Raw genomic sequence first — 8,098 nt, 5'->3', positions numbered from 1 at the left:
AACAACCCAGGATCACAGCTCTGGGAAATAGAGCCTTGGGGCACTGATTGAAAACACCTGTGGGGGTTGAGGCGTAGGGAGAGACACCCAGCCTCACAGGAGAATATGTGGGAAAGTCCCACAGGGTGCACAAGCCCACCCACATGGGAATTAGCACCAGAGGGACCAGTTTGCTCTGGGGAAGCAGCAAGAGAGATTGAGGTCTGAGGGAGAGCAGAGCAAGCGCCATTATTCCCTCTCGGACCCCGCCTCCACACACAACGTCACAACCCAGCAACTGAGGTGGCCCTCTCTGGTGAACACCAAAGGCTCCACCCTTCACACATAACAGGAGTCAAAAACAAAGGGTTGGGGGGGAGGGAAGATGACTCAAACAGAATAAAAGCCCCACATCCAGTACTTTTAAGCGACTGAGAGATAGCCAGCCTATCAGATGCACAATTCAAAGCACTGGTGATCAGGATGCTCACAGAATTGGTAGATTTTGGTCACAAATTAGATGAAAAAATGAAGGCTACAATAAGTGAAGAAAAATGCACACAGAACCAATAGTGATGGAATGAAAGCTGAGTCTCAAATCAATGGAGTGGACCAGAAGGAAGAAAAAAACATACAATCAGAAAAGAATGAAAAAATAAGAATTAAAAAAAATGAGGAGAGGCTTAGGAACCTCCAGGACATCTTTAAACATTCCAACATCCGAATTATAGGGGTACCAGAAGGGGAAGAGGAAGAACAACAGATTGAAAACATATTTGAACAAATAATAAAGGAGAACTTCCCCATTCTGGCAAAGGAAATAGACTTCCAGGAAGTCCAGGAAGCTCAGAGAGTCCCAAAGAAGTTGGACCCAAGGAGGAACACACCAAGGCACATCATAATTACATTAGCCAAGGAAAAATGAAGGAGAGAATCCTAGAAGCAGCAAGAGATAAGGGGACAGTCACCTACAAAGGAGTTCCCATAAGACCGTCAGCTGGTTTCTCAAAAGAGACCTTGCAGGCAAGAAGGGGCTGGAAAGAAGTACTCCAAGTCATGAAAGGCAAGGACCTACATCCAAGATTGCTCTATCTAGCAAAGCTTTCATTTAGAGTGGAAGGGCAGATAAAGTGCTTCCCAGATAAGGTCAAGTTAAAGGAGTTCATCATCACCAAGCCTGTATTTTATGAAATGTTAAAGGGACTTATCTAAGAAAAGGAAGATAAAAAAATATGTATAGTAAAATGACAGCAAACACAATCATTAACAACCACACCTAAAACAAAAACAAAAAGAAACTAAGCAAAAAACTAGAAGAATAGAATCAGAAATGGAGATCACATGGAGGGTTAGCAACAGGGGGGTGGGAGGAGGAGAGAGGGGGAAAAGGTACAGAGAATAAGTAACATAGATGGTAGGTAGAAAATAGACAGGAGGAGGGCAAGAATAGTATGGGAAATGTAGAAGCTAAAGAACTTATGACACATGGACATGAACTGAAGGGGGAGAAATGTGGGTGGAAGAGCATGTGCAGGGTGGAGGGGAATGAAGGAGGGGTAATGGGACAACTGTAATAGCATAATCAATAAAATATATAAAAAAAACTCTTATAAGCAGTAGTGCTCCAAGAATCTATTCTATGGAATAATGCAAAATGCAGGTAACAGTGTAAGCAAAAAGTGTTTATTGCATTATTTATGTAATCAATACAATCCTATGATATCCAGCCTTCTGAAGAGGAGATCAGAAGGAGCTCTCTGCCCTCAAATGTACTTCTTAAATAACTGTTCCATTCCCCCATGTCCCACTTAAAGCTTCCAAGATTTAAACAATATATTGGAGCCCCAGGTCAGCTAAAACGCATTACTCTAATAATAATAAATAACAAGAACAACACACAGTCAGAAACAGAAACAACCCAAAATAGTTTGTTTGCTGTCTCACTTCCGACCATCTTGGTGGCTGTTCCTGGTTGGGGGCCATCCCACATCTAAAAGAGGAAAATGGTGGCTGCAAAGAAGATGAAAACACAGGAGTCAATCACCTCTAGGCTCCAACTGGTTATGAAAGTGGAGAGTACTACTGGGGTACAAGCAGACAATGAAGATGATCAGACTAAGCAAAGCTTTGACCAGATCAGATGTAGTCATGCTGGATAATATCTACCCTGCCTTGAGGGAATCTGAAATACAGCATCACCCCATGTTGACCAAAACTAGTGTCCATCATAAGCGTGGCAATAATACTGACTTGGGAACAGTGTATAGAAAATACTACAGAGTATGCATGCAACTAAAAAACAGGTCCAGCTGCCAGCGACTATGGAAGCCAATAGTCGAGAGGCAGGTGCTAATGAAAAGGAATGTGGTTTATTTGCAGGTGCTGGCCATCTGGAAGATGGGGGATTCATGTCACAAAGCCCACCTCCACCTCTCATTGGAGGCCCAGGTTATTATAATGAGGGAGAGGGGAACAGAATAGAGATTGAAGGAGAGGGTTGAAAAGCTCTGTATGTGCAGATAAGCACAGTCCATTCTAAGGCAAGTGATCCAGTGTGCATCATCCTGGTTTAGTCCTCCTGGTGTCACATCATCCTGGCTTCACTTCATCCTGGTTTCATGGATGAAGGTCAGCAAATCTCCCAGAGCTGGAGTGCCTGAAGGTCAAAGCCTGTATCTTTTCAAGTTAGTTCCTAGGATTCTTATATAAACATGCTGTTCATTTACAAGCTACATATTAGTCAGAGTTAGCACTTACAGAAACAATATAAAAAAATAATGGGGTGGGTTACAATGTCCCACCATCACAATTTTCCACTATTACATGCAACTGGCTGTCATTGATCCAGGTAATTCTGATGTAATTAGAAGCATAACAGAACAGACTGATGAAGAGTAAATTATGCAAAATTTGTCTTCAATAAAATTGGCCAGAACTCATTTAAATCAATAAAACATTAATTGTTCAACATTAGAGCAAAGTACTTCCATAAAGTGGGAAGTACATTAGGCAATGATTTATATATTAAAAATATTTAATGGTATGGCAAATCATACCATTGTCATGCTAAATAGATACAAAGTAGCATTCAAAATTGTGAATGCTATCTATACGTTACCTAAATGTGTCCCATCTATACGTTACCTAAATGTGTCCCAGACCTCACCTTCTTTTGTAGCCTCACTGAGAGCGTGTTCAGTGTTTGATCACAGCTTGCTGGCTTTTTCTGTCTGAGAAGCACAATAGCGGGGAAAGAAAAGAGCATGAGCCAACTTGTGGGATTTGAAACACTGCCCATTGGACTCACTGCTCAGCCTCCACTGATGCCTTCTCTGTCCTCCACTGATACAGAGGTGCTCTCTGTATCAGTGGAGGTGCTCACCTCTCTCTCAGGCCTTTTTCTTCCTGGGTCCAGTAGTATACTGGTAAATGTTTAACAGCCAGTGCTCGCACGCTTGTCACTAGTTGGATTCCCAGTTAGGGCACCTGCCTGGGTTGTGGACCAGGTCCTCAGTAAGGGGTGTGAGGGAGGCAACCATGCATTGATGTTTCTCTCCCTGTTTCTCCCTCCCTTCCTCTCTGTCTAAAAATACATACATACATACATACATACATACATACATAAAATCTAAAAAAAACCCAATTAGTGCTCTGGGGGAGATTTATACAAATCAGGAGCCCTATTTGTAGCATTTGCCAATACCACCACAGTCAATTTAAACTACCAATATGTTATCACTGAATAGAGTTGGGAAGAAATTAATATAATTAGTTTGGAAAAGCTAGTAGGAGCTGGCTCCAGCTACCACTGCCTGGGTCCCACCATTGGAGAAAAAAATTTTTTTCACAACAAAATTGCTGGACCTTTAGATCTATCATCCCCTCAAGTTAACCAGAATCTTCTTTGTCTAGGCAAATGGATACATTCAGAAGCTGGAACAGAACATGTTCTACATAGTCTCACATCAAGTCCTGAACTCACCATCTTTTTCCTTTTAAGGCTGCAGAGACTTGTCCTACCCAGACTCTGTCCACACTAATGGTGATTTTTTTAAAAGATTTTATTTATTTATTTTTAGAGAGAGAGGAAGGGAGGGAGAGTAATACTGAGAAACATCAACTGGTTGCCTCTTATATACACCCAACTGGGAAACAAACCCACAACCCGGACGTGTGCCCTGACCAGAAATTGAGCCAGCGACCCTTCACTTTGTGGGATGATGCCCAACTGAGCCATACCAGTCAGGGCACTAATGGTGAGCTTTTTTCCAAAGAGTTGCTTAATCTCCCCTTGTAATGTGGCTTCCATCAGCCCCCTTATCTGTCTGTAGTGTCTGTACTGTCTGGACCCCAATTAAGGACACAGTTCCAGGGTTTTCCTACAGCCTTGGGATACAATCAGATGTCAATCAAATGTGACTAGATAACTTCTGTTAACTACAGAAGGGGCATGGCCTTTGAACACCACAGGGAGGAATTGCTGGGGTCCATACTCTCTGTTCCTGAAGCCAGCAGCAATCTACTGTTAAAAGTTTTCCTGGGAAAGTAGCAGGAATCTTTCACCTAAAGCACACTTTGTACCTCTTCCACCTCAGCTCCTAGGGACTGATCATCCTATATACACACAGCCCAGGGTGCACCTTCTGCCACTAGGAGGTGGTCCATTGAAATTTGCTTGTCCCTCTTCTGAGGCCCAGCTCTTTCAACCAGATTGAGCCCAACTTCCCTGGCCATGATATCCCCCTTAGGACTCTCACAGGGCACAGTTTCAAAGCATTGATAGCTGAACCTGTTGACAGGTTGCTTCCCCAAACTAAGAATTAGGGTCCAACAATTACAGGAAGCAAGTGACCATCTTTAATTATTTAAAATGAGAGAGACATCAACCCCGTTGTTCCACTCATCCATGCTTCATTGGTCGCTTCTTCTATGTGCCCCAATTGGGGATCAAATGCACCACCTTGGTGTATTAGGATGATGCTCTAACCAACTGACCTACCTGGCCAGGGCCTGCAAGTGGCCATCTTGGAAGGTCCCTCACTTTCTCATCCTGAGAGCTTACTCTGCACTCGGGAATGGGAATTTATACCCAAACTTTGTATAAAGCAAAGAGCCCGGTCTACAGTCTCATAGAGAGGAGCTATTTGGGGAGCCCAGATTGCTAGTTTAGGCACATTTTTGAACTTGGGGTTGGTGTTCATAAGGTTCAGTGATGCTGGGAGCTGTTGCTAGGTCTAACTGGGAAGCTTGGCATAGAGGATGTGGGGCCCAGATCCCCTTCCCACCAATTATTGCTGCAAGAAGTTGAGTTTCTTTTGCACATCAGCTCTTAGTGTCTTACAGCTCTCAAAGGTTTCCACTTAGGCTGGCAAAGTTGGCGAGATTTTCCAAGTGCAGCACAGTGCAGAGCAGGGATGCAATACATGTTTATAAAATGAGTGAACAGCACAGTGTGTGCACAGCGTCTGTACTTTTCTAAGATCGACAGATCTCCTGAAAAACAAATTGAAGATTTCTTAATGCCTGAGGGCCTTCTTGGTGCATTGTACATTCTAGTACCATTTTTGCTCAGAGCCTTTCCCTATGTAGTAAAATCATTAATTGTTGCAAGATTGTTAAGACAGCAAAATTTCCAAAAAATAGGCGATAACGGTCTTCAAAATACAACTAAACTTCAGAGCAGCCCCATAGCCTGTAATTCAACTCAGCTGATTCAGTGAGCAGTTCAAAAATTTCTTTAGTTTTTGGCTGGATTTTAAAATGAGATATTGGGGGCAGGGGAAGAGGGAGTTCCTTCTGTGTGCAAAATGCTAATAAATGTATTCCCGGTATGAAAGTGTCTATAAAAATTCTCCTCTAAATATATCCTCCTGTAAAATGCTCAAATGGAGATTCTGGACCTCAGGAACACTACTGTAAGATGCAAGGAAATGGGAGAACTTTGCCACCTCTACACGTCACAGTAACTACAACCTTTTTCTCCTGATCTTTTTTTACTTATTTTTGTTTTCTTTTTCTGTATATTAAAAGAAGGCTATTAGTAAAGGCTTAAATTTGCCCATGTTCAATAGGGGAAGTACACTTAAGACATGTGCCACCAATGGGCTATTTTCAGTAACAGGAACATTTATTATGAACCAGCTGGTAGTTTCTCTGGCAGCTTCTAATTAATCTACTAGCAACAAATTAACTTTTCCTAGGTCTCTGAAGGCTCAAATGAAAGAATTCTTCCTAAGTCACAGCCTAGCAACAAGGATGAGTAAAACTGATTTGATCAATGCTGGACCCAGGAATCACTGTAACGCTCTCATGCCAACTTTTTCTTTTAATAATCTTTATTGCCTCCTGATTTCCATCATAGAATATACTCAATACAAAACTTTAAAGTCACACATAGGCACAAAAGGAAAGTAAAGACCATATATATAATCCCCACTTTGCTGAGTTTTCAGAGAAAAGTTGGATAGTACATGAACAATGTATATAGGCTCCACCTATAGTCAATGTTAATTTGCTTTTATCTTCCTGTATCATATATTTTGCCAAGCCATTTAAGTTGTATTATAAAATTTCATCCCTGATATTTCAAAATTCAGGACACTGTCCTACATAACTACAAGAATATTATCATACCTAAAGAAAATAATTCCATTATCACCTAACTTATCCCATTTCCAAATTTCCAATTGTCACAAGAATTGTTAGTCATTTATTTTGCACTTGAGTTCTAGAATGACCGACATCCTGTACTTGTCCCATTATTTGCTCTTAATTTTCATCTGTTCTTCTTACCCCTTTATTTTCTGTCAGCTGTAACTTAAGTCTAGATACTGGATTAGATTCAGGTTAATTTTTTTTTTTGCCTAGGTGCCGTTTTAGTTATTTCATCAGGAAGCACGTTACAGGTTGTCCCATTAGTGATGCTGGGTTTGATCACCTGACTACTAGTGCCAGACATCAGTCCATTGTCAAGACTGTTTCCTTTCATAAATTCAACATTGCATTTTCACAAGTTCAAGACAGCATTTGGGCACTGAGTGAAGATTCTTTCACTAGAGATTTTGGCATCCATCGATGATCTTTGCCTGATTAGTTATTAAGGATTCAGGCTCTATCCTCATGGTACTACGAATAATTCTTTCATTTGAGCCTTTAGTAATGCAGATTAATCTCTGGGACCATGGACTGACTGTCTTAGTCAGCTTCAGTCCTCAGTGTTTCCCATTAGGCTGAAAGATGGTTTGCCAGGCTGTATTTGAAGCTGAAGCTGCTGGGAAACACTGTTCAGAAGCCCTGCTCCAGGCTCTCCCACTGAGGAGACAACTCACATGGGAAAACCAGAAATACAAAACCAGATTTAAAGTGTCTCCACACTCCAGAGGAGTGAATGCAGCTTGGATTTTGTAAGTCTAGTTGAGTAAGATCCCTGGAGTCAGACCTGCCTTGCTGATAAAGAGTTTATGTAAAAATAGGTACAAAATGAACAGAAACCACTGGAAAAAAATATATAGTAATAGAGTTGTTAAAAAAATGAAAATCACTCCTCTGCCAAAACAGAAACATTCCTCCACAGATCAAACTGGCACTTACTTCCATGTACTTTCAAATGGGAAAAAAAAAAACATATACAGAAATGCCAGAAACATTGCAATTACATCTAAAAAGGCAGGTCAAGGTTTTAACTAATTAAGAGGATTTCAAAAAGCAAATTTCTGAGTTTTTCAGAATTCAAATTTCAAAATAGAAAATGATTCTCAGTAATCAACCAGTTAACCAAAAATTATTCTGAGAGGTGGTATTTCAGGATATTTCTTTTATCTGTTACTTGGTTCTGTGACTTTGAAGTTTGTTCTGGAGGAAAATGAAGCTCCTAAAACTCTGAAAAAGCAAAGTGAACCTCATAGGCTCAGAATTGTGGGCGGGGATCCAGACTGCTTGCAGTTGCTATCGGAAGGCTGAAGTCAGTCCATCCTGGAGGCTATAAGCAGCATGCTCCTGAGGGCTGTGTTGCAATATATTCTCCTGAAGGCTTTCATTACATGCTGAATTTAAGATAATACAAAACGAGGAGTAAGAGTTAGTAAACTGGGTGGCAATTATGAATTACACAAAGTGAGAC

At 41.1% G+C, this 8,098-nt stretch overlaps 1 pseudogene; it reads left to right on the top strand.

Annotated features, from left to right (window-relative positions):
* The first annotated feature begins 1,982 nt into the window (after window positions 1–1,982).
* Window positions 1,983–2,877, top strand: LOC123823881 (annotated as a pseudogene).
* Window positions 2,878–8,098: the final 5,221 nt, after the last annotated feature.

This window comes from Phyllostomus hastatus, unplaced genomic scaffold, assembly GCF_019186645.2.
Source record: "Phyllostomus hastatus isolate PE091 unplaced genomic scaffold, TTU_PhHast_1.1 phas_contig_5, whole genome shotgun sequence".
Classification (NCBI taxonomy): Eukaryota; Metazoa; Chordata; class Mammalia; order Chiroptera; family Phyllostomidae; genus Phyllostomus; species Phyllostomus hastatus.
This window is presented reverse-complemented; position numbering and strand designations above follow the sequence as displayed.